Raw genomic sequence first — 27,003 nt, forward strand, 5'->3', positions numbered from 1 at the left:
TTTTAAAACTGGAGAAGAGATCTTTGGTTTCAACTAGAATAATTGTCAAAGCTTTCTTAGTAGTAATTTTAATAAAAAAGCAATGTAGAAATATTTGTAAAATGATTAATTATTTCAATCCTATGAAGTTTTGCACACAATTAATACAAAAACAACCATAGATGTGTAAATTAAATGTTCATAAAAAAGTTAGGAGAAGTAAAGAAAAATAAGGCAGAAAAATTTAATTGTTATGTGAATACAATTATGTGCTATGGCAATGGATGGTAGTACGTGAGGTCATTCTTTTAAATTTTCACTCTTGATACGAAATGTGTTGTTATTCTCTGTTTGGTCTCTAATTTAATGAAATTAATTAATGTAATTAAAGCTGTTATCCTATTAATTTTTTTTAACTTAGGCATTAATTATGATCCAACAGTCCAATAATCACTCAAATTTCTGTGCTAATTTATAGATTTTGTTTCATGTAAATTAATCTCATTAAATTTTGTCATTTTAATTTTAGAGAAATTTTCACAAATAGAAAAGATGTCAAATTATTTAAAGAAATAATAATTAAAAAAAACACGAATAGACATTGTTGGACTGTTATCATTCTCTATTCATAGACTTGTATCAATTTCTATAATTGATAGATACAGATAAACTTCTATTAATTAGCCTTTATATGAAGAAAGTCGATGATTAAATTTTGCTATTCTATGTAAATATTTTCCCTCGTTTTTATATTTTTGAAAATCTTCAGAAAACCCATCTCAGCCCCTTTTTCTCCTATTATTTTATGAAGTAGAGTAACAAACTATTATTATTTATTATTATTTGAAAATAAACAAATGAATATATATAATAAATAAATAATATTGACCACACTAGTTATTTTCTTTTAAAAAAATAATATTGAACTTGACGCGCACGTCACATATAATGTGGGCAGTGGCTTAGATTGTTTTGACCAGCAACGGCTAGTTGACCGGTTACATGCAACGACTACTTTTTGTAGTGGTGATCGGTTATAAAAGGGAGAGCGGCGGCTCCTCTGCAACGGCTAACTTTTTGAACAATATTTTCTTGTTAGGGTTTTTATTTTTACGAATTCGAATGAGAACCTTCTAGCTAACCAGGTAACTTAAATTACTTTTACAATTCATCTTCTTCGTTAATTAAATATTGGTTGAATTATGTTGTTGTTTTTGGTTAATACTTGTGGTTTAGGATTTTGATGTGGCGGTTTGATCTGTGAAATGAAGCCTCTGTTTTTCTCTTCTTCTTGCTATAACAACCCACTGCTAAGTTATTTCATTTACCTTTGTTTATTAATTGTCTTCAATTTTAATTATGTGCATCAAACATTGTTTAATTAATTATTGTTATTATGATTCTAATTTCAGATTAACATTGGACAATGGGATGAAAATGCCTTATTTGGCCCATTCAACTGCTTTCCCTCAGGTTTTTCTATTTCATATTCTTTCATTTTTTTTTCAATGATGTCATTAGACTCCGACTTCTCGGTATTTCGTTTTTGGGTTTTTGATTTCTGGGTTTTTTGTTTTTGGGTTTTTTGATTTCTGGGTATTTTTCCTTTGTTTTTTTTTTTTTTTTCCAATTTCAATTTTAATACTTCTTTCTCGTTATTTTATTTTTGGGTATTTTGATTTTGTTTTTGGGTATTCTGTGATCCTTAACTTTTCTTCTTCAAATCTTCTAAAAGCCTTTGCATCCTTTTAACTTCTACTATATATATATCTTTTTGTTTTTGTTTTCCCAAAATCTCTTTTCATAAAATTTTCATTATTCTTTCATACTTTTTTCTTCTGTAAAAACTCTCCTTCAAAAAACTCTCTTTCAAAACATTTTCTCGAAATTTTATATTTCAATTTTGTTTTTATCAAAAATCAGTTCCAAATTATTCTTTTCACTTTAAATTTAATTTTAGAAGTTCTCTTAAAAAAAACCCTTTCAAATGATTTTCTCAAACCTTCTTTTTTTCGTTGTCAAAAACTATCTTTCAAAACACGTTTTTCCTGTTATTTTTTACTTTAAATTTTGTTTCAGAAACTCATTCCAAAATATTTTCTCAAACTTTTTTTTTCATATTAATAAATTTGAAATGATTTAGGAAAAATTGATTGACCGGGAATCAATTTTCCTATTTCATCTGTTTTTCTAATTTTATTTTCATAAGTATCTGGTTGCAATTTAGTAGTTAATGAATACTTTGACTTTTATATAATTATTTTATCTTGTTTTTCTCTTATTTCTCTTATGTTTCCTTTTATTTCACATTCCTTATTAAAGCTGTCTTGTAGATTTACACTATACATTTCAAGGACTTCAACCTCTTTAAAAATTATGGTTTTTTTTTTAACTGATCTTTTATTTTAATTTTTTGTTATTCATACATTTTTCTCATTTTTTAAAGTAGATTATTATTATTATTACTACTAGTATTTTTTGGCATGGTAGGATGGTTCAATTGTTTTCATCCTTTCTTTTTATGTGACATTCTTTTGGTTCCTTTGATACATTGCACTATAGATTTTGCGATTATGTTGTTTGTTACATTCTTTAATTAATCCACTTTTTTACTATCTATTTTATTATTTTTTTATGGTCGTGTATTTTTACTTTTTGTATTCCCTGTGTTGTTTCTTTTAGATTACATTTTTATTTCTTTAGCTTTATTTTGTTTGGCTCTATTAATTTTTGATACATTTTTTTTTTTTTCTAATGTTGTACTATGGATTATTTCAATTACCCCTTTGACTCTTTTGGTGTGACATTCTTTTAGTTTCACCATCTTGATGAATTGTATTTTGTATGAGTCTTCTTCATTTTTATATTTTCTTTTCATTGGAATATATTTATCTTTCTTTTCTGGTGGTTGTAAATTTACTCTACACAATCAAGAAGTTGTTTTTCTTCTTTGTGTCACTATATATAGATTGATAAGGTTTTAAATTTTTTCACAGATATCTATGTTGTTTGTCTTTTTTGTATGGGACATTCTTTTAGTTTTATTTTGTTTGCTTTCTATCATAAATAATTTGGTAAACTGATTGTCCAAATATTCTCGATAGTTTCACTTTATTTTTTCTCTACTTTGTTATTCTTCATATATTTTTTTATTTTTTTTCATTTGGCATTTTTTTAAATAGATTATTACATTATATTTCTTTTGGACTCAAGGTGTAATTTATCTATTTATTTTGTTTGCCAGTTGATTCTATTTTTCACTCCCTCTTTTGGTTCACTTGTTTGGTATTTGGTTTCATTGTTTGGTACATTATATGGATTATTCAAAAAATTTCACTTTCTTTATTCTCTATTTTATTATTTTTTGTGTATAGATCTATTTTAGACATTGGTTGCATTTACATTATATAACCTTCTTCTGTGTGACATTTAATTTATTCTCCTAGTTTAATTTTGTTTGGTTCTCTATTATTGTCTGTTTCATAATATATTTTTCAGTTTCACATTGTTCGTTTTATCTTATTTACATTTTTTGTTTATTGAATGATTGCTATCGTTCTTTCTCTTCTATTTTTATATTCATTTATACTTTTGTATGCTATTTTCTTTTTAGTGACTATTATTTGCTATATTGATTTGTTAGTTTTGTGAATAATGTTGCACATTATTATTATTATTATTTTACTAGTTTATGTGACATTCTTTTAGAGTCTTGTTTAGTTCTACAATTATTTGATACATTGTTTGGACTATAATTATTTTCTTAGTTCCTTTAACCTTCTTAACAAAATATGATTTTTTTTTTTTTTTTTTTGTCTTTTATTCTTTTTCTCCAGTCTCCTTTATGTGACAATTTTTCTTTGGTTCTATTATTATTCGGTAGATTGATTTGTTAGTCTTATATATAACACATTATTTTATATATATGTTTTCGGTAGGTGATTTTTTTTTTTTTTTTTTTTTAATCTTTATTCAGGTCATTGTTTAAAATAGATTGTTTTTCATATTTGTTGATTTTCTATTGCAGTATAATTGTTCATATTTTTTTCACTTTCTTCTATTGAGTGAAAGTTTGATCATTTTTGTATATTTTTTTTTCTCGAAGGAGTTTATTATTTTCTTAGTTCTACTCTTATTTGGTATATTGATTTTTGTAAGTATGGCATATCAGTAACAAATTAATTTTTCATATGACTAATTTGTTTTATATATATTTTTAAATTTATAATGGTAGTTAAACCTCTTTGGTGATTCATTTTATTTACTTTCTCAATTCTTTAAGGATTTTTTTTCATGGTTAGCAAGTAGAATTTGAAATATGCTTTCCACGCAATTTTTATAATTAACACTTTTGATAAATTATCTTTCGATTGCTTTTTGTGTCTTGTAGTTTTATTTCTGTGTGTTTCATTATTTTTGGCACTTTTTCTTAGAATTTATTTTTCTTTTGAGGTTTTTAAATATGTATGGTTGAATTTCTTTCCATCTTCACTCTTATCGAATATGACATCCTTTTAATTTTAATTTATTTACTTTTATTATTATTTGATATATTGTTCTTCTCAATGGGTTGTTCAAAATTTATCATCTTTCTGGTACGGTGTCTTTTATGTGACATGTTACTTTCACTTTCGTACTTTAATTTCTTTTACTAATCTGGTAATGTTTTATTTCTTTGGGATCAAAATATAGATTTTTTTTTTTTTTTTTTTTTACATGCATATGTGTAAGCACTATATATGGTTTAAATTATTTTATCCTTTTCCTCTATTTGTGTCACACCCCGCCCCGTGCCCACATTCCTGAGCCCGGGGAGAGGCATGAGGGACCGCATATTCCCTTTTGTGATACCTACAATCCATCTGAACCTCTTTACTCTCAGTAAACTTTTTAAGTCAAGAAGATAAACAACAACTGATAAAGTAGGTCCATTTTATTATAGCTATGTAATATTTATACAACTCCAAGACTTAACTACAAAGTTTATGACAACCACTCTTAAAATCCTCCGAAAGTGTAACTGTGGCTTGTGGCAGACCTTGACTTGCACCCTGGATCTCCTCACCCTTCGCTACCTGGGAAGAAAACATAAAATAGCAGAATGAGCTTCACAAAACTCAGTGAGTGGTAAACAACTTCTAGATTACATTCAAACCTCAGCTTTGATGTGTCTATTCTCAACTCTATCTACACGCACGGTAGATAGCTAAACTGATAACTATTTAGAATGAGTCTATTCTACACACACATTAGATAGTTAACTGATACTAATCATGAACGCTTACTCTTTTCGTTTCCTTTTGTTCCTTATGTCTTCTATGTGCACATAGCTGGCTCATGGGCTCAGAAGCTAGGCCTGTCGGCCCTTTAACCATCTCATACGAGGATCCTCCCATAGGCTTAGGAACTAGACCTCTCGGTCCCCTGACCATCCCGTGAGGTTTTGCTTTCGAGCTCAGGAACTAGGTCTATATACCCCTTGACCATCCCGATCGCATAATCTCATTCTCATGCTAGATACTCATTCATAACATAAGCACAATTGACTCTTAAAGGAAAGTACCACTCACCTTGGTAAGGATAGGAATCTTTCTCTTAGAAGTTCCTCGATTTTCTCGGGCTCTTTTTTTGAACCCTAAATTCCAGATTCAATTATTAGCTTAGATTACTCATAGTTATCTTATTTTAAGATACTACCTTCTGAAAACATATTCTAAAATGTCTCTGAAGTTTGCCCTAAAATCATAGCTCAGAACTTCTCGTGGTTTGGCTGGAATCATCAAAACATCAAGGCTAGCACAAGCTTACCTGACAACTCGACCCTTCTATCTTATCCTTATTCTCTAGCCCGACTCCTTGGAGCTTCTTCTCCAGTAGCCCTACCCTGAAAATTAGACTCTCAGAGCTTTCGGGTGGCTTTGGAATCACTCCAAACGCACGAGTATTCTGTGAGAACTCCTCGTGCCAAGTTGATGCTACTTCCAGACCACTGTCCGACAGCACTCTTCTTGGAACCTCATGATCGATGCATGGTTTTGCAACCAACGCATGCGTTCCTTCATCAACAAATAGTCTCCTCCCAATTAGTCCTCATATACTCTTTCTGTTCTTTTGAAGAGAACTCAAGTTATGATCTTGTCCTTGGCCCTATTTATAGGCGTCCAAAATCTCTCTAAGGCCGACACCTTCATGCCATCATAATCTAAGGTGTCTTCCAAAACCTTAGCCAACACATAGCCCTCAAATTTGTATGTCTTCTTATGCATCCACCTTATTTGCTTAAGGCCTAAGATTTCTCCCCAACAAGCCACATGTCCAAATGACGACCTTGAATGCGTCCATCCAATCTCATATGCGCCCATCTAACCACAAATGCATCCATCCAACCACAAATGCGTCCATCTAACCACAAATGCATCCATCCAACTGTCACAACATACCTATGTCCAGACACCACCAAGGCGCATGCGTCCATCCAACATCAAAATGCGTTCATCCAATCTTACCTTGTGCATCCAATTGACGCAACTTGGTCACATATGCTAGATGCTCGTAAGGCTCATCTTTGGCCACATATCCTTCTCTTTTGCATGGCTTACCTTTGCCCTATGCGCTCAACTAGGATAATGACCTGCTCTTCCACCACATATTATTTAGTCCTATGCGCCCATATGCTTTTGGATGTCCAACGCATATAGAAGGTTGCATAGTTCACACCATGCATTCAATGCATGCATAGTATTAGCCTTGTCCTATGCATCCATATGCCCTCGAATGTCCTCGACACATAACACATCACCAACGCATAATAACCTACACCATAAGCCTTAGCAACGCTCGTTTCACCATGCATCCACCATGGCTTGTCTCATCGCATAGCTCATCGTAGTACTACTGCCGCATAGCACCATCGCATAGCGTCTGCGCCTATCGCATAGCACACAGTCTACCGCACAACTCTTGCTCATCGTGTAGAGCTGACGCCCATCGTCTAGCGAAGCACGACTATCGTCTAGTGCACACGCCCATCACGTAGCGCCATCGTCCAGCATCATCGTCTAATAGTCAATCGTGCAGTGTCAATGCCTCATCGTCTAACGCGATAATTCATCGCATAGCATTATCGCTCATCGCATAGCGTTATCGCTTAGTGTCATACCCCGCCCCAGACTACCCTCTAAGCCTGAGGAAGGCATCTGCAACAGTTATCAGCCCTAATAACTCTTGTGGAAATCACTCTGATACCAATGAACAAATTCAACAAACAACTGATTAAGTAGGCCTATTTTATATTACAACAATGTAACATTTATACAATTGACTTAATTATAAGCTTACAACAATAATTGTAAAATCCTCCAGAAGTGTAACTGTGGCACGTGGCAGACCTTGACCTTAGCAGCACCCTGAAACTCTTCACCTTTCGCTATCTGGGAAGAAAAAGAAAAATATTTGGAAAGCATGAGATATAAAGCCCAGTGAGTGACCAGAAAACTAATTTTTATCAAAAGAACTACCCCACACTTGGGTACTTTTGCTCAGATACCTTCTCAACTGTGTTTTTCAGTATCGAGCTACTCAACTACCTTCTCAAATGTCCTTCGGTATCGAGTTTCAAGTAAAATAAGTCATACAATGACTTTCTTTAATAAAACTTAGAAAACATGTCTTTATCTGAAAGATCTTTCTTTAGCATATGGTTTCTTAAAACATTTTAAATATTTTAGTCACTCACCTTGATCGTTTAGTTCAGCTCTCTAGAAGTTCCTTTGTCACCTCAGGCTCCCTTTTGAACCCTAAAATCCAGATTCAATTTAAAGCTCAAATTATTCACTATGGCTATCTAGAGATACTTCTTTCTACATATATGCTCTAAAATGTCTCAGGAATATTACCCTAGAGATCTTAGCTCAGAACTTCTCGTGGTTTGGCCGGAATCATCAAAACATCAAGACTGGCCTAGCTTACCTGACAGCTCGACCAAGTCTTTTCCTCATTCTCCAGCCCTATTCCTTGGAGCTTCTTCTCCGGAAGCCCCACCATGAAACTAGGCTCCCAGAGCTTTCAGGTGGGTTTGGAATCACTCCAAATGCATGAGTTGGGAAAACTCCCCATCCCAAGTTCATGTTGTTTTCCAGACTTCACTGTCCAATGCGTCGTCTTTGAAGCTCTATGATCAACGCATGAATTTTGCTCTCAACGCAAGGTTTACTCAACTTTCCCACTCTTTTTACTGTCTTTTTGAATTGTGATCTAAAAATGAAGTCGTTGGCATAGGCGTCCAAACCTTCTCCAAATTCGAAACCTCCTACTTGGCTGCATGTCCAAGTGTTTCTCCCTCATACTACCAACACATCTTTTTTATCAACGCAATCTAAGTGTCTTTCTCCTATGTAGCCAACATGAGCTTCCAATCTGATGCAACCACCTCAAAAAGCAAGGCTTCCTCCCAAGAAGACACATGGTTTGATGATGTTTTCTAGGTGATCTCATCCTTTATGCATTCCAATTCTTGGATGTTCAACGCATAGTTACTCAATGCATAACAATCAACGCATAGCAAGCCAGTTCACTATCATTGCAATCCAACTTAGCCATCGCAAGAGCTAACCATCACCAACGCATAGGGTGGCCGCTCATCCTCGATGCATGGCTCACTAGGTATTACCGCAAGGCTCGTTGGCATGTGTGCATGGCGCTTGGCATAGGCGTTGGCCGATCGACGCATAGGCATGCTGCATAGGCGCTGGCCATCGCTCAACGCATGGATGTACTGTATAGGCGCTGGCCATCGCTCGATGGATGGGTGTACTGCATAGGCGTTGGGCATCACTCGACGCATGGGCATGTTGCATAGGCGCTGGCCATCGCTCGCTTGCTCGGCCACATGGGCATGCTCGATGCATTGATGCTTGGCAGGGCGCTTCGACGAATAGGCATGGCCATTCAACAGGGCACTCGCTGCATAGGCATGGCCGCTCGACGCATAGCAGGGGCGCTTGGCTGGTCGCTCGACGCATTAGGCAAAGGTGCTGTGCATTGACCGCTCGACGCATGGGTTGCCTTCCAACACATCGTCACTTCCTTCAGCCGCATGGATGCATAACCATCCTTCCTTTGCATCCAACGCATCCAATGCATCCAACACATCCATCATCCAACGCATCCATCATAGAGGTAAACTTAGCAATTTTCCAAGTTTTTCCTCAAAAGTCAAGCTTCCAAATTCACACTTTTTCACCCTTTGCCCAAGTAATCTCTCCAAGATCTTATGGTCAGCTCATGGTAATGCCTCCAACACTTAGTCAATTTTTCATCAATTTAAGCTTAACTCGAAACTACTCAAGGAAAATCTATTCAACACCTAGAAATTTCCTTCTCAACATAGGATCTAACTTTTACTTAGTTAATTTCCTTAACCAGTAGGAATAATGAAAATCTGGGTTTCACACTTAGCTCCCTGCATTTGCTATACGATCGTTCAGTGCCCGCCTACACGATTGCCTACCTCATCGTGTAGCTCCATTCACTTATTAAACGATCGCATGCCCCATCGTGTAGCGCTGCTTATTTGGTACACAATCGTATACTGTGTAGCACTGCTTATTTACTACACATCAACCAGCGCATGCAACTCCAACGCCCAGCGCCCATGTCCGCGCAGCTTAAAGCTGCCGCATGCTTTGCGTCTTAAGACATAGGCTGCCACATGCTTGTCCCTGCATAGCCTTTCCTCTCGGCCATACTTCAGCCTCAAAGCTTAAATAACCTCTCAAATGTTCATGACCAACGCATGGCACAACACCAACGCTTAACACAAGGCCAACGCATTGTCTAATACTTAGCTATTTTTCTAGCTTCCAATGCATAGTGTTTTTGGCATCATACTTAAACCAAAATTTCACTAGTTAAGGCATTCAAAGCTAAATCTTATTTAAACACTTAGAATTTTCCTCCTCTTTGACATAGGATTTAACTTATACATAGTTAATCCCCCTTATTTCTTTAAGTAGGGAAAATGGAAATCCGAATTTCACAATCTGTCTCTTTTATAAGAGAATTAAGGATACCCACACCAGAAAGACTAATGCAATCCATAATGATGTACCGGAAAATACAACATTTTTGTTACCCGACCAACCATCAGGAGAAGCAAATACAACGGGCACAATGTAAGATTGATGAAGTAACAATTAATGCAAAAACAGCCAATTGGAAAGCAATAGTCATGTTTCTAATCCTCCAATCTACCAACAAAATGTACCATTTGATCCCTTTACCAGCCAGCCAAAATTTTGAGAAAATGTATCAGGTAGGGATTTTACCATAAATCCATTGATTCTATATTACTTCTTACTTTTTTAATACTTTACATGGGATTGAGGGTAGTCTTTTTTTACTTCACAAAAAGGGGTATACTGGATCATATATATCTATATACATATAGATAGACTTATAGATTCACGCCTGATATAGTATAGACAGTAATGGTAGCAACTTATACAATGTTCTATTCGATGGGATGGAATATAAATCAAATAGAAATTATCTTTCGGAGAGATGGCCGAGTGGTTGATAGCTCCGGTCTTGAAAACCGGTATAGTTCGAAACAAAGAACTATCGAGGGTTCGAATCCCTCTCTCTCCTTTTGCTCGGTGAATAGATTTGTTTCCTTATTTTATTGGTTTTACCCGACTCAATATCATAAAAGGGAATGGCTCGGCTAGGTGTGATAGCCGAGCCAAAACAGAAAAAAAGATTAGATAGAAATGAAGAAAGGAAAAAGGAAGACTTTTAAAATATAACCCGATCCGTCCAACCTGATATGTATTAATCAAATTGATTTTGACTTCAAGCATTAGATCGCCTGTCTCAGTTAAGAGGAGTCATGAACAGAACAGTTCAAAATCACGATCAATTCCTTTTTCAAATCCTGCGGCAGCTGCACGAGCCCTTCCTGCATGCCATAAATGACCTACGAATAGGAAGAATCCTAGAACAAAATGAGAGGTAGCTAACCAACTTCTAGGAGAGACATAATTGACTGCATTAATTTCGGTCGCTACGCCCCCCACGGAATTTAAAAAACCTAAAGGAGCATGGGTCATATATTCTGCGGAACGTCGTTCTTGCCAAGGTTGGATGTCTTTTTTCAGTCTACTCAAGTCCAAACCATTAGAACCCCTTAGTGGTTCTAACCAAGGAGCACGCAGATCCCAAAAACTCATAGTCTCTCCCCCAAAAATGACTTCTCCGGTCGGAGAACGCATTAGATATTTACCTAAACCAGTAGGTCCTTGAGCGGATCCAACGTTAGCTCCAAGACGTTGGTCTCTAACTAGAAAAGTAAATGCTTGAGCTTGAGAAGCTTCTGGTCCAGTCGGCCCGTAAAACTCACTCGGATAAGCAGTATTATTGAACCAGACAAAACAACAAGCAATAAAACCAAAAACAGATAAAGCACCTAAACTATAAGACAAGTAAGCTTCTCCAGACCATACAAGTGCGCGGCGAGCCCATGCAAAAAGTTTAGTTAAGATATGCCAAATTCCACCAAGAATGGAACCTCTAACCATACATGTCCCCCAACTATATCTTCCAAATCGTCTACACTAACAATCCACCCTTCTTTGCCAAAAGGAGATTTTGGTAAATAACCAAATATAACACTTGGGCTAAGGGTCATTTGGGTTGTCTACTGTTATTTTAGGTAGGTACATGATTGTAAGTGCATTATGGATTCTTCCAGCACTTTTTGTATTATTTGTCTTTATATTTTATTTCTTTGGGACCAAATATCTATAGATTGTTTAAATTTTCTCACCATTTTGAACAATTTCTCACCCTCTTCTCTGTGTTTTTTTTATGTGACATTCCTTAGATTCACTTATATTGACATGTTCGTTTTGTATATATTAATTTCTTATTGGATGTGTTTCATCTCTTATTTCTCTGATGGTTTCTTTTTATTTGACTTTCCTTATTTTCTAGTTGTCTTTTAGATTTGCACTTTACTTTTCAGGGACTTCAAGTCTAGCGAAAAATTAAGTTTTTGTTTTTTTGGTGAATGATCTTTTAGTTTTATTTTTTTTTTATTTTTATTTTTTGTCATTCACTTGGTACATTTCTCTTTTTTATGGTAGATTATTTGTATTAATTTTTTTTTTTGGGAACCGAAGATGGAATTCTATTATTATTATTATTATTGATGGTTCAATTGTTTTCATCCTCTTTTATATGATCTTTTGGTTTTATCCATTAGTACAATTATTTTTCCATTGCACGATGGTTTGTTCGATTTTATTACCTGCTTCTTTTATTTAACATTTTTTAATTAGTTCTATTTTTTATTCTCTATTTTTGGTATTTAAAAAAATTCCACTTTTTGTATTCTCTATTTTATTATTATTTTATTGATATTTATTTATCTTTTGTCATCGTTGCATTTTCACTTTATGTATTTCTCCGCGCTGTTTCTTTTATGTTACATTTTTATTTTTCTAGCTTTATTTTATTTGGGTTTCTACTATTATTAACATTATTATTTTATAGCACTTTAGATCCTTCCAATTTTTCCCCTTTCTCTTCTATGACCTCTTTTCTAAGTATTCATTAGTTTCATTTTTGTATATTAATTAGTTGATTGGTTAGTTTTCTGCTTAAAACACATCATTTTAGGACTGTTTTTAATATTTATGTTTTATTTATGATGCCAAACTTTATTTTTCTTTGTTAGCATGCAAGCAATTTTTTGTAACTCTCTTAGATAGATTATGGATTGCTTTATGTGTGTTTTATTATTTTTGGTATTTTTTTCTTTTTTACTTAATCATATTTTTCTTTTTGGATGTAGAATTTATTTTTCTTTGGCATAGTTACATATTTGAACTATGACAGTTCAATTTTTTTACCCTTTTTTATTACAGTCTTTATTTTTTAGTTTTGGAAAATTATTTCAAATGATAAAACTATTGAAAATATTTATAAAAAATTTTAGAACTATCAATGATAGATGTTGATAGACACTAATAGACTTCTATCAGTGATATTGATAGACCATAGAAGTCTATCAATAGATATCAACGTCTACCATTGATAGTTGTAAAATTTTGTTATATCTTATAAATATTTTGGTTTATTTTTCTATATTTAAAAACAACTAAGTTTTTATACTTCTTTTATTAATTAATTATTTATTTTTTGCAATTCTTTATTTAACTCATTTGATCATTTTTTCTTCTGGCATATGGTTTAATTTTTTTCTTTTTTTTAATTATATGACTGTCTAGTTTTTATATCTCTTTTTATTACTATTTTATTTATTTAACTCGTTTGACCAATTTTAGAAATAGATTCAACAAATTTTTGCACCCTTAATCTACGTTGTTTGTCTTTTTGAATGGGGACATTATTTTAGTTTTATTTTGTTTGCTTTCTATCATAAATAATTTGGTATATATCTTCCTAATATTCTCATCTAGCTAGTTTCACTTTTTTCTTCTTTGTTTTGTACTTCATACATTTTTTTTTTCATTTGGTATTTTTAAAATAGATTATTATATTATATTTCTTTGGACCTAAGGTGTAATTTATCTATTTATTTTGTTTGGCATGGATGCTTCAATTTTTTTTTCACTCGTTCTCTTTGTTGTCTCTTCTCCTCCCTCTTTTGATTTAATTGTTTGGAGTTCTATTGAGATGATTGTTCAAAATTTCACTCTTTTTATTCTCTATTTTATTATTTTGGTGTGTAATAATATATTAGGCATTTTCAACATTTGCACTATGAATAATTCAATTTTTTTCACCCTCTCCATGTTGTATGACATTTTTATTCTTCTAGTTTAATTTTGTTTGATGTTTTATTTGGTACATATCTCTAATCCAATTTTTCCATTCCAGTTTTATTAGATCTTTTATGTCACATTCTCTAAGTTTCACTTTTTGTATAATTATGTAGAATCTTCACTATACTTTCGGAGCCATTGTTAAAGTTCTATTTTGTATCTTCTTATTTCACTTTAGATTTTAAAGTAAATTTTATGAAATATCTTTACAAATTATGGATGGGATAAAATTTGGTTTTTATCATGTTTCACTTTAGTTTCTTCATTTATCTTACTCATTTGGTTATGTTTAATAGATTATTATATTTGTCTCATTTAGACCAAATTTAGTATATATATATATATATATATAGGCATTGTTGTCTTTGTATAACTAAAGGTTCAACATACACTTTTCTCTTTTCTCTTTTATATAACATCTTCTCTTAGTTTTATCTTACTTGGTGGTGATTGCTTTATTTTCGTTATGGTAGTTAATGCCAAATGTTGGCTAAGTATACACCTGACCTCCACGTGACATCAACGATAAATTTGTAATTTTTGAAAAGAGAGGCAAAACAAAGAAAAAGAGCTATGATGCCTAAGCAAACAAGAGAATTGTAGAATAGAGAAGAGGTCTGAAGTTTAAGTTACCTCATATGGAGTCATAATGATGTATTTATAGGGGATTTGATCTAGGGTTTATTTAGATTGTCACACCCCACCCCGAGCTCAAACTCCTAAGCCCGAGGAGGGGCGTGAAAGACCGTACATACCACCCTTTTGTGATACCTACTATCCAACTGAACCTCTTTACTCTTCTTAAACTTTAAGTCAAGAAGATAACAACAACTGATTAAGTAGGCCCATTTTATATTACAACAATGTAATGTTCATACAACTCCAAAACATGATTACAAAGTTTACAACAACCATTCTTTAAACCCTCTGGAAGTGTAATTGTGGATTGTGGTCCCTTGACCTTAGCAGTACCCTGAAACTGCTCACCTTCCACTACCTGGGGGAGGAGGGGGGAGGGAAGACATAAAACATGGAAAACATGAGCTACAAAGCTCAGTGAATGGCAGCTTTAAACAAACATAAGTTTGATTTTAGAAATTCATCTTTGGGAAAATAATTCCACAATCAACAACAATCACATTGTAAAATGTAATCTCCCCAGCCTGTCAGCTGGACAACCCTAGCATGATTTATGTATTTTTCCTAGGTATTCTTAAGGCATCGCATCCTTGGCTGCATACCTTCCTCTCCCGCATGGCTTACCTTTGTCCTATGCGCTCAACTAGGATTATGACCAACCCTCTTCAACGCATACTATTTGCTCAAGCCTTGTCCTATGTGCCCATATACCCTCGGATGTCCAACGCATATAGCACATCTCCAATACATGTCAACCCTTGAGTCAAGCTAAGTCTCAGCTCAATGCCTCATGGTATAACTTACCATCGCCAAGCCTTTTGCTAACGCATCCCTCATGACCATCGCATGTATGTCTTAATTGCTTGCCAACGTCCTTAGTCTCTTGTTCAATACCAACGTAGCTAACCTCACAAGCCTTATGTACTGCGAGCCTTAGTGGCAAGACGTTTCACTATTTGTCCACCTGGCTTGTCTCATCGGCTAGCTCATCGTCTAGTACTCCTGCCGCATAGTACCATCGCATAGCGTTGCCGCATAGCACTAGTCTATCGCATAGCTTTTTCTCATCGTGTAGCGCTGACGCCCATCGTCTAATGAAGCACCGCTATCATCTACCGCACACACCCATCGTATAGCGCCATTGCCCAGCTTCATCATCTAACGCTGATGCCAATCATGTAATGCCGCGCCTCATCGTCTAACGCTATCACCCATCACATAACATTATCACCCATCGCATAGCGCTATCGTTTAGCTCCTCACCGTTCTACATAATCGCTTACCACATCGCTTAGCTCCACGCCTTTAATATACGATCTTCCAGTGCCTGCCTACACAATCGCCTACCTAATCGTGTAGTGTCGTCCACTTACTATACGATCGCATACCCCATCGTGTAGCGCTGCACATTAGCTACACGATCGTCTACCTTATCGTGTAGCACTACTTATTTACTACACGATCAACCAGCGCATGCAACCCCAATGCCCAGCGCCCATGTCCGCGCAACTTGAGGCTGCCACATGCTTTGCTAACCTCTCAAAACATTGGCTGCCGCATGCTTGTCCCCACATAGTCTTTCCTGAAGCCACACTTTAGCCTCTTTCAACGCCCAAATAACCTCTCAAATGTTCATGGCCAATGCATGGCACAATACCAACGCTTAGCACAAGGCCAACACATTGTCTTACTTAAGCCATTTCTTTCTTGGTTTCCAACACATGGTTCCTTTTGGTATCATACTTAACCAAATTTTCACTAGAGGCTTACTCAAAGGTAGTCAACAATCTATTTAAACACTTAGAATTTTTCTTCTCTTTAACATAGGATTTAACTTCTTCTTAGTTAATTCCTTTAATCACCTGCGTAAGGAAAATGGAAATCTGGGTTTCACATTTATTTCTCCCTTAAGAAAATTTCATCCTCGAAATTTACTGAGACTAACTCCGATTTAAGGTTTCACAACAACCACTATTGTAACCTATAACCTTGTTTATTACCACGCTTCCACTGCGCTACTTTGATATTGATTTCTTAGTTTGTCCAACGATACCCCACCTAGCCATCGCGAAGCTAGATGTTGAAAGTTATCTACAAAATAACTTTTCTATCTCAACCTCTAAATGGGAATAATTTGAATTCATTCTTACCTCCCTCAGTAGATAAGGTAGCGTTGTGAGTTCCAGCTCTGGTTGCCTGCTAGGTCATGCCACTTTCGCCATTTGTCTTAGTCTACTTTGACTAGTTCTTAGGTTTTCTTAACCCTTTATTCTATAACACTTCCTCTGGTTTTACTTAACTCAAACCTCGGGTTTTCCTAACTCAACTCGCTGGTTTCCAAGAATTTATGCTTTGATACTAGACTAGTATCAACTCAATCTCCACCTTTCCCCAGATTTTACATATACCTTTGCTCTGATGCCAAGTTGTCACACCACGCCTCGAGCCCGAATTCCTGAGCTAGAGGAGGGGTGTAAAGGACCGCAGATACCACTCTTTTGTGATAGCTACTGTCCAATTGAACCTCTTTACTACACTCGTCTTAAACTTTAAGTCAACGAGATAACAACAATTGATTAAGTAGGCCCATTTTATATTACAACAATGTAATGTTCATACAACTACAAGACTTGATTGCAAAGTTTACAACAACCCTTCTTTAAACCCTCTGGAAGTGTAATTGTGGCTTGTGGCAGACCATGGAAAATGTGAGCTACAAAGCTCAGTGAGTGGAAGATTTAAACAAACATAAGTTTGATTTTAGAAATTCATCTTTGGGAAAACAATTCCACAATCAACAACAATCACATAGCAAAATGTAATCTTCCCAGCCAGTCAGCTGGACAACCCTGACATGATTATGTATTTTCTCGGGTATTCTCTGCGAATAACCCGTGATGACCAACATGGACATAAGCTCAATACCCTATAACCCGTCAACTGTGCACATGTCGACATTTCTTGTTAGCCATGTTTGGGTATGCTGACAATTCCAGCCAAATATTTTGACGATTCTAGCCAAGCGTCCCACCAAGCACGCTAACAATATCTCTGGGTATGAATCCCATTTCCTAATACAAATATACACGCATTATTACAACAATACAACAACAATCAAATCCAGGCAAAACATATTTTCGGGTCATGCCAATATTTCTTATAGAACCTATATTCATATATATAAAGAGTAACCATACAAATGGTGGAACAACCACTCACCTTGGTTGGTTAGGAACTTTCCTTTCCGAAGTTTCTTAGGTTTCCTTGGTTTCCCTTTTGAACCTAAATTCCAGATTCAATTATCAGCTTAGATACTCATAGTTCCAGACTTTATTTTAATATACTTCCTTCTGAAAACATGTTCTAAAATGTCGCAGGACTCTTACCTAAAAGCTTAGCTCAAAACTCCTCGTGGTTTGGCCGGAATCATCAAAACATCAAGGCTGGCCCAAGCTTACCCGACAGCTCGACCTTTCTGCCTTTTCCTTATTCTTCAGCCTAATTCCTTAGAGCTTCTTCTCCGGCAGCCCTACCCTAAAAACTAGACTCTCATAGCTTTCAGGTGGCTTTAGAATCACTTAAAATGCATGAGTATTCTGGGAGATATCCTTGTCCCAAGTTGATGCTACTTCCAGACCTTCCTGTCTGACAACATCTCTTCCTCTTGGAACCTCTTGACTAATGCATGCGTTCATCAACACATAGATTCCTCACAATTGGCCTTCATACACTTCCTAATGTCCTTTGAGGAGAAATCAAGTAATCATCGGAAGTCCTTGGCCCTATTATAGGCGTCCAAAATCTCTCCAAGGCCAACACCTCCTACTTGACTGCATGTCCAAGTGTCCTTTCCTACACTATTCGCAATCTTTACGTCATCGCAATCCAAGGTGTCTTCCTCCCTTTTTACCAACACATAGCCCTCAAATTTGTATGTCTTCTTATGCATCCATCTCATTTGCTTAAGGCCTAAGATTTCTTCCCAACAAGCCACATGTCTGGATGACGACCTTGAATGCGTCCATCCTATCTCATATGCGCCCATCCTACCTCAATGTGTTCATCTACCGCAAATGCGTTCATCTAACCATAAAATGCGTTCATTCAACCTCAAATGCGTTCATCCAACTTCATATGCATCGGCCTTCACATGCGTCGATCCGACTAGCGCAACACACTTATGTCCGGACACTACCCATTAGCGCATGCTTCTATCCCATCTTTGCGCACTTGAGGTGTCTTATCTCAACATAACACCCTTCAAGTCATTGCCGCCTAGCATCTTTCCCCATATGCGACCAACTAACCTCGATTCTACCATTTCTAATTAACGTAACCTTACCTTGTGCATCCCATTGACGCAACTTGGTCACATATGCTAGATGCTCGCAAGGCTTATCCTTGGCCGCATGTCCTTTTCTCGGTTAGCCATCATCAACCCATGGCTTTCTCAACACATAACTTAGTCATTCTAAACTCAAGGCATCGCATCCTTGGCCACACCTTCCTCTCTCGCAAGGCTTAACTTTGGCCTATACGTTCAACTAGGATTATGACCAACCCTCTTCAACGCATACTATTTGGAGCTTTGTCCTATGCGCCCATATGCCCTCGGATGTCAAATGCATATAGCACATCTCCAACGCATGTCAACCCTCAAGTCAAGCTAAGTCTCAACTCAATGCCTCATGGTATAACTTACCATCGCTTAGCCTCTTGCTAACGTATCCCTCATGACCATCACATGTTTGTCTTAATTGCTTGCCAACGTCCTTAGTCTCTTGTTGACCAATGCAGCTAACCTCACAAGTCTTATGTACTGCAAGCCATAGCAACGCAAGACTTTTCACCATGTGTCCACCATGGCTTGTCTCATCTCCTCACTCATCATTTAGTACTGTGTCGCATAGCACCATCGCATAGCGTTGCCGTATAGCACCAGTCTACCGTACAGCTCTTGCTCATCGTGTAGCGCTGACGCCCATCGTCTAGTAAAGCACGGTTATCATCTAGCGCACAGCCCATTGCGTAGCGCCATCGTCCAACGTCATTGTCTAACACTGATGTCGATCGGGTAGTGCCAACGCCTCATCGTCTGATGCTATCGCCCATCGCATGGCGCTATCATTTAGCGCCTCACCATTCCGCACGATCGCCTACCGCATCGCTTAGCTCCACGCCTTTGCTATACGATCGTCCAGTGCCTGCCTACACGATTGCCTACCTCATCGTGCAGCACCGCCTACTTACTATACGATTGCATACCCCATTGTGTAGCGGCATATTAGCTACACGATCGTCTACCTTATCGTGTAGCACTGCTTATTTACTACACGATCAACCAACGCACGCAACCCTAACGTTCAGCGCCCATGTCCGCAGAACTTGAGGCTGCCACATGCTTTGCTAACCTCTCAAAACATGGGTTGCCGCATGCTTGTCCCCGCATATTTTCCTCTCGGCCACACTTTAGCCTCTTTCAACGCCCAAATAACTTTCAAATGTTCATGGCCAACGCATGGCACAACACCAACGCTTAGCACAAGGCCAACGCATTCTCAAATACTTAAGCCATTTCTTTCTTGGCTTCCAACGCATGGTTCCTTTTGGCATCATACTTAACCAAATTTTCACTAGTTAAGGCTTAACTCAAAACTACTCAACAATCTATTTACACTTAGAATTTTCCTTCTCTTTAACATAGGATTTAACTTCTTCTTAGTTAATTCCCTAATCACCTGCATGTAAGGAAAATGGAAATTCGGGTTTCACATAGATGAGCTAGGTTATCTCTCAAGCTAAATGTGCCCGCTTGCCTTACCTTTAAGGTCTCTATATTGGGTCTTTGGCCATTGGGTTCCTAACATAAAGAAGATCGGCCTCGATTTCGATTGGGGTCGAGGTCGATCGGCCAAATTTGTCCCTGGGGCACTTCTGTCTTCACTTGTTCTCCTTTGACCACTATACTCTTGATTTCAGAATCCATTTATAACAACTATCATTCTTTCTCTTCTAACTCCATATGCGGTAACTTAATTTCCTCTGATGGGTCATTGCTTTTACTTTATCTTCAATAATCATGTATGATCATCAGTCTCGTAGCTTCTTTGTTCATCTCCAGTAGCTTGATCATTAGTCTCGTAGCTTCTTTGCTTTATCAGACCTAAGTGAGACATTTATCACAGGCCTGCCAACTTCCATGTCTCTTCTTCACTGTTATGGGTCATAAGAATCTTTACAACTTCACCCATTAAACTAGATAATAGTTGAACGGTGCCAAATGGCCTGGAATATCAATGGAAAAGAATCCGATCAAATATGACCAACCATATAAATTAAAAAGCAAGACTATCAATGGAATCACAAGAAATGTTCTTTTACTGACCAGATTGATTTAAGTAGTTGTTCAATCACAAAAGGAGTTGTTATGGTTGCAATGGATCGCAGCAATGCATGATAACCATCAAACATTTCACTTAACCCAAGAAAAAGATATTGCACATAAGAAAAAGAAAGTAAATATTGAACAGAAGAATCATCAAGAAATCAAGAGTGCAAGTTAACCTTTCACATTTTCTATTTTCAATTGCTCTTGAAATAGAATCCAGAGATCAATCCACTGTATTATCTCGAAAAGGAGCTGTAATAGATGATTTTCATGCATCTGCCCATTATCTAATCATTAAACAACTTTCTTACTACAACAAAAACAGTTGAAAATGTTACCTTAAGGACATGTCTTTTTACGTACTGTTTATAGTCTACGGTTTCTTACATTTGGTTATTTATATACATGTCCCTGTATTGTGTACCATATCAGAAATTAATAAAAAACTCTTATCGTGGTTTTTTCTCCCTGGTTTAGGGTTTTTCACGTAACTTTGGTGTTTTCTCTTCTACCCTTTACTTTTCAATATTGTATCAAAGCACGGTGATGAGATTGTAGCTGAAATAGAACTCCGGTGGAACATTAGCAGGGGAAGGAACTCCGGTGGAAAATTCCCAAAGTGCTGAAATTAGGGCTGCCGTCAATCAATATTTACAATCATTACTTAGACCACTACAGATCCAACTGTTCATAAGGCAGACAGCCATCGATAAAAACTCTTATCGTGGTTTTTTCTCCCTGGTTTAGGGTTTTTCACGTAACTTTGGTGTTTTCTCTTCTACCCTTTACTTTTCAATATTGTATCAAAGCACGGTGATGAGATTGTAGCTGAAATAGAACTCCGGTGGAAAATTCCCAAAGTGCTGAAATTAGGGCTGCCGTCAATCAATATTTACGATCATTACTTAGACCATTACAGATCCAACTGTTCATAAGGCAGACAGCCATCGATCGAATAGACCTGACCGACCATGCTTCTTCCATCGCGTAGCCGTACGTGGGGCGCCTCCGATTGGGCAATACTTCCCGATCGAGCGAGTACTCCAGCAGCCATTGGATATTCTCCATCGTAACCGTCGTTTCTACTCAATCATAGCCAGGTCGTCTTTCGCAGCCCAGATGCAGTCGGCCTTCAGTTGTAGACACTCTGCCATCATAAACGAACCTTCCATCTCCTCTACGGTCCTTCGAACCAGTCGGTTCAACCGATCTAGTTAAACCAGTCGATCCAGGCTTTCTGTTATGTTCAAAAACATCGGTAACTGCTTACAGCTTTACTTATTGCAAATATTATGTAATTCTGTGGGCAATTCTGCAGGAATATCTATCGGCGAAAAACTTAACAGTCAGAACTATTTTTCTTGGTCGTAATCTGTGAAAATGGTCCTCAAGCGATGGCACAAGTCTGGGTATCTAACCAGGGAGATACCCAAACAGAATCTTAGGGATCCTCAGGAACGTATAAAGGGGGAGGATTCTCTCATTCGCTCAATTTTGATAAACATAGAGTCCCAGATTGGGAAGCCATTACTATACTACATTAGCTCGGGATATTTGGGAAGTTGTCCAGAAACTATATTCAAAGAGGCAAAACGCTTCACGACTTTATACATTGAGGAAACAGGTACATGAGTGCAAGCAGGAGACTCTTGATGTAACATCCTATTTAAATAAATTGTCACTATTGTGGCAAGATGTGCCGGGAAGTAGTTTGAAATTGCCCAGTCGACAGAGTTCAGTATTCGAAGATTGAGGAGGCTAACCGCATATATGATTTTTTGGCTGGCTTAGACTTGAAATTTGATGGCACCCAGAGCTGAATTTTGGGACCAATGTTTTCGCTAATGGAAGTTTCTCAGAAGTTAGATTAGAAGAGGATCCGAACTCTATGAATGGTACAACAACTACCACCTTAGACTCAGCTGCATTTGGAGTCAAGTTATCTGGATCAGAGAATGACAAACTTAAAAGACCCCTCCAATTTGTGAACATTGTAAGAAACCATGGCACACAAAAGACCAATATTTGGAAATTACACAGTCGTCCATGAAATTACGCAGTCTTTCAGTCGAGCGATTGATGAAACAGTTGATGGTGCTCCCCAGGCGGCCAGCCATGTGGTTCCAGGTACAGTCGGAACCGGCAATATTGTCCAATCAGGTACTTCTTAGTCCTTTAGTTTCTTTGTTGAGGGGGATGTGTCACACCTCCCCCTCCCCTTCCCCTCCCCTCCCCCCCATTTCTGGGCCCAAATAGAGGCGTGATGCTAACTAATGCTACTCTTTCATGACCACTATTGACATTTACATGTGTGGCACTACCCGACTACAAATACTCTTTTAGTACTATTTCTAAACTTGTGCAGACCTTGACCCACTTTGCAACCTGGACTTTTTTGCTACCTGTGAGAGAAACACAGAAACAAATCATGAGCTGAAAGCTCAGTGAGTAGTATCTTAAATACAAGTCTTTTACAGATCATAAGCATTATCACGAGGTTCAATGTGTACCTCCATCTTATCATAAAGCTTTCACAATCCTACCTACACACACGGTAGATAGTTAACATTCCACATCTAAACATATCAACCTATGTGCACATGGTTCTCCCTTTCATGGGCTCAGAAGCTAGGCTTGTCAGCCCTCTGACCATCCCATTCAGGGTTTTTTCCTTCCCACAGGCTCAAGAACTAGACTCTTTGATCCCCTGACCATCCTGTAAGGATTTATTTTGGGCTCCGGTTCTAGGTCCATAGACCCCCTGATCGGATACGTCATATTACTTCACAATATAAACTACAGCATATTAATTCTAAATATGTTTAAAAGAGTTAAAGAAGAAACCATTCACAGTGACTCGCCTATCTTTCCTCCCAATTCACCAGGTTTCCCTTATTCTTTTGCTGGACCCTATTTTTTAAATTTAGGCTTAGATACTCACTCTTTCGGGGCTTATCTCAAGACATTCCCTTCTTCAAAAATTTGTGAAAATGTCTTAACCAAATTACCTTAAAGTTTCGCCTTGAAACTCCTTGGCAAAAGTTCAGAGTCTCAAGTTTACTCCCCCTGGCCCGACTGTTTCCCCACTGTTGAGCAACTCTCAGTTTTCCTTGACTTTGACAGCCTTAGATTTAAAATTTCATTAAAGAAGCCTCACACCGAATCTACATTTAATTTAAAAACTTTTGGTCTAAAAATCACCTGATTTGCATGAGTAGTCTGGAATAACTTCTCGTTTGAATTTAGCCTAGGCATCTGTCCGTACACCCAGCTTCCTTCAGCGCCTCTGCTCGTACTTCCGTCTGATCAATGCCTCTCTTCCCTCGTTCAATGTACGAATTATCTCTTATTTAGATTCTTTGTGGTTTTTATGGACTTAAATGGTTTGTGGGTTAAAGTGAAGCGTTCTGCCCCTTTTATAGGCATTTCACCCTTTTCCTTTACCCGACACCTTCTCCATTGATCACATCCAGGTGTATTCCTCACCTTCTGCCAACACCCAACCCCTTCCACCTCCTATTTGACGTGTCTTCTTCATCAAACTCACCTTGCATGAATATTTATTCGTCCAGCTCCTACTATCTTTGTTACAGACTTTCGTTGGTAAAGCCATTTATCCCGATGAGCTCATCAATCTTGCGTAACGCAATCCTCAACAACGCCCCATCATTTAGTTCCTTCTTCTATCGTCTAGCTTTAACAGCCCATCGTTTAGCAAACGATCTCGCTCTCATCGATCTCGCTGATCTCGCTCTCAATGATCTCTTTCTTAGCGATCTCACCCTCAACGATCTCGCGGATCTCGCTCTCAATGATCTTGTTGATTTTGCTCTCAATGATCTTGCTCTCAGCGATCTTGCTGATCTCGCTCTCAGTAATCTCGCTGATCTCGTGCATAGCTTATCATTTAGCTACCGAGCCTGTCGTTTACCTCCACTGTTTAGCGTTGATGCCTATCGTCTAATGCATCCGCTCGTCTCTTAGCATCATCGCCCATTGTTTAACACTTAATGCTATCGTTTAGTGCTATCGCCTAGCGCTATCCTCCAGCTTCTATGCTTATCGTCTAGTGCTTACAATGATCATATAGTACTTTGCCTATAGTAGCCCAATCATCTAGCGCATCATTTCTCCTCATCTAACGTCGTGTAACTCTACACGATCACATTGCTTGGCTCCGTGCATTTACTATACGATTGCCTACCTCATCGTGTAGCTCTCTGCATTGCTACACGATCGTCTACCCAGCGCCTTGCGTTTAACCCCTCGCTTTTTCTACTGTTGCTCATACGTTCTCAACGCATGAGCGACTTTCATGTAATGTGTTTAACTTCACAAAGGCACACATGATTGTCCCTAACTTAGTTTTATTTTATGCGTTTAACACCAAACGCCTTGCTCCGTGTTAACCTCACACTTTGTTAACTTTCCATTAGTTAAATTCCACACTTTTTGAAGAGCATTTATTCAATACTGAGAGTTCTTCCTTCTCAGCATAAGATTTCATACCTAGTCAAATTTTCCTAGTTGTTAGTTTTAAACAGGGAATTAGGAGTGCAGGTTTCACAAGATGAATCTTGGATTCTTGACTCGGGAGCAACTGATCCCATAACTGGATCATTTGATCAATTCCTCTCCTATTATCCTTGCATTGGAAATGAGAGAATACGAATTACAGATGGGTCTTTTGCCCTGTTGCTGGGAAGGGTCACTCATCTCCGATTCAAGGATTGATTTTACAGAATGTTTTGCATGTGCCAAAGATATCTTACAATTTGCTTTGGTCAGTAAAATAACCAAAGATTTGAACTACAAAGTTGTTTTCTCATCATATGATGTTTTGTTTCAGGACCTGAGTTCGGGGAAGATGATTGGCACTGCTCGAAATAATAGGGGGCTCTATTTCCTCTCCGATGATGCTTCTTCTAAATGTCTAGGACTAGTTTATTGTCTTCTCTTACTGTTTATTCTACGTATTCTTTCTTTTAGGTTACCATTTTATTCCTTTAGCTTTATTTTGTTTGGTTATACTACTGTTTGATACATTTATTTTTTCTAATGTTGCACTATGGATGATCTCAATTACCCCTTTGTTCTCTTTTGGTGTGACATTCTTTTAGTTTCACCATCTTGATGAACTGTATTTTGTATGAGTCTTCTAGCTTCACTTTTATATTTTCTTTCCATTGGAATATATTTATCTTTCTTTTCTGGTGGTTGTATTTATTCTATACACAAGGGATCAAAAAGTGTCTTCTTCTTTGTGTCACTGCATATAGATTGAAAAGGTTTTAAATTTTTTCACCCTTAGTCTATGTTGTTTGTCTTTTTTGTATGGGACATTCTTCTAGTGTTATTTTGTTTGCTTTCTATCATAAATAATTTGGTAAACTGATTGTCCAAATATTCTCATCTAATTTCACTTTATTTTTTTCTCTATTTTGTTATTCTTCATACATTTTTTATTTTTTTCATTTTCCATTTTTTAAAAAATAGATTACATTATATTTATTTTGTTTGGAGGTTGATTCTATTCTTCACTCCCTCTTTGCTGTCTCTTGTCTCCCTCTTTTGGTTCACTTGTTTGGTATTTGGTTTTATTGTTTGGTACATTACATGGATTATTAAAAAAATTTCACTTTATTTATTCTCTATTTTATTATTTTTTGTGTATTGATATTTTAGGCATTGGTTATATTTGCATTATATGGTTTTTTTGCGTGTGATTTAATTTATTCTCCTAGTTTATTTTTGTTTGGTTCTCTATTATTGTCTGTTTCATGTCACATTTTTCAGTTTCACATTGTTTGTTTTATCTTATTTGATACGTTGTTTGTTTATTGAATGATTGCTATCATTCTTTCTCTTTTATTTTGATATTCATTTATAAGTTTTACTTTTGTATGCTATTTTCTTTTTAGTGACTATTATTTGCTATATTGATTTGTTAGTTCTGTGAATGATGTTGCACATTATTATTATTTTTTTACTAGTTTATGTGACATTCTTTTAGTCTTGTCCTGTTTAGTTCTACAATTATTTGGTATATTGTTTGGACTATAATTATTTTCTTAGTTCTTTTAACCTTCTTAACAAAATATGATTTTTTTTTTTCTTTTTTTTGTCTTCTATTCTGTTTCTTCGGTCTCC

At 36.7% G+C, this 27,003-nt stretch overlaps 1 long non-coding RNA gene across 1 annotated transcript; it reads left to right on the forward strand.

Annotated features, from left to right (window-relative positions):
- The first annotated feature begins 1,034 nt into the window (after positions 1–1,034).
- On the forward strand, positions 1,035–25,996 carry LOC120069546 (uncharacterized). Its single transcript, XR_016527846.1, has 3 exons — positions 1,035–1,124; positions 1,392–1,452; positions 25,703–25,996. It is a non-coding gene; the product is annotated as an uncharacterized LOC120069546 (long non-coding RNA).
- Positions 25,997–27,003: the final 1,007 nt, after the last annotated feature.

This window comes from Benincasa hispida, chromosome 2, assembly GCF_027475165.1.
Source record: "Benincasa hispida cultivar pf3 chromosome 2, pf3_genome.v1.1, whole genome shotgun sequence".
Lineage (NCBI taxonomy): Eukaryota > Viridiplantae > Streptophyta > Magnoliopsida > Cucurbitales > Cucurbitaceae > Benincasa > Benincasa hispida.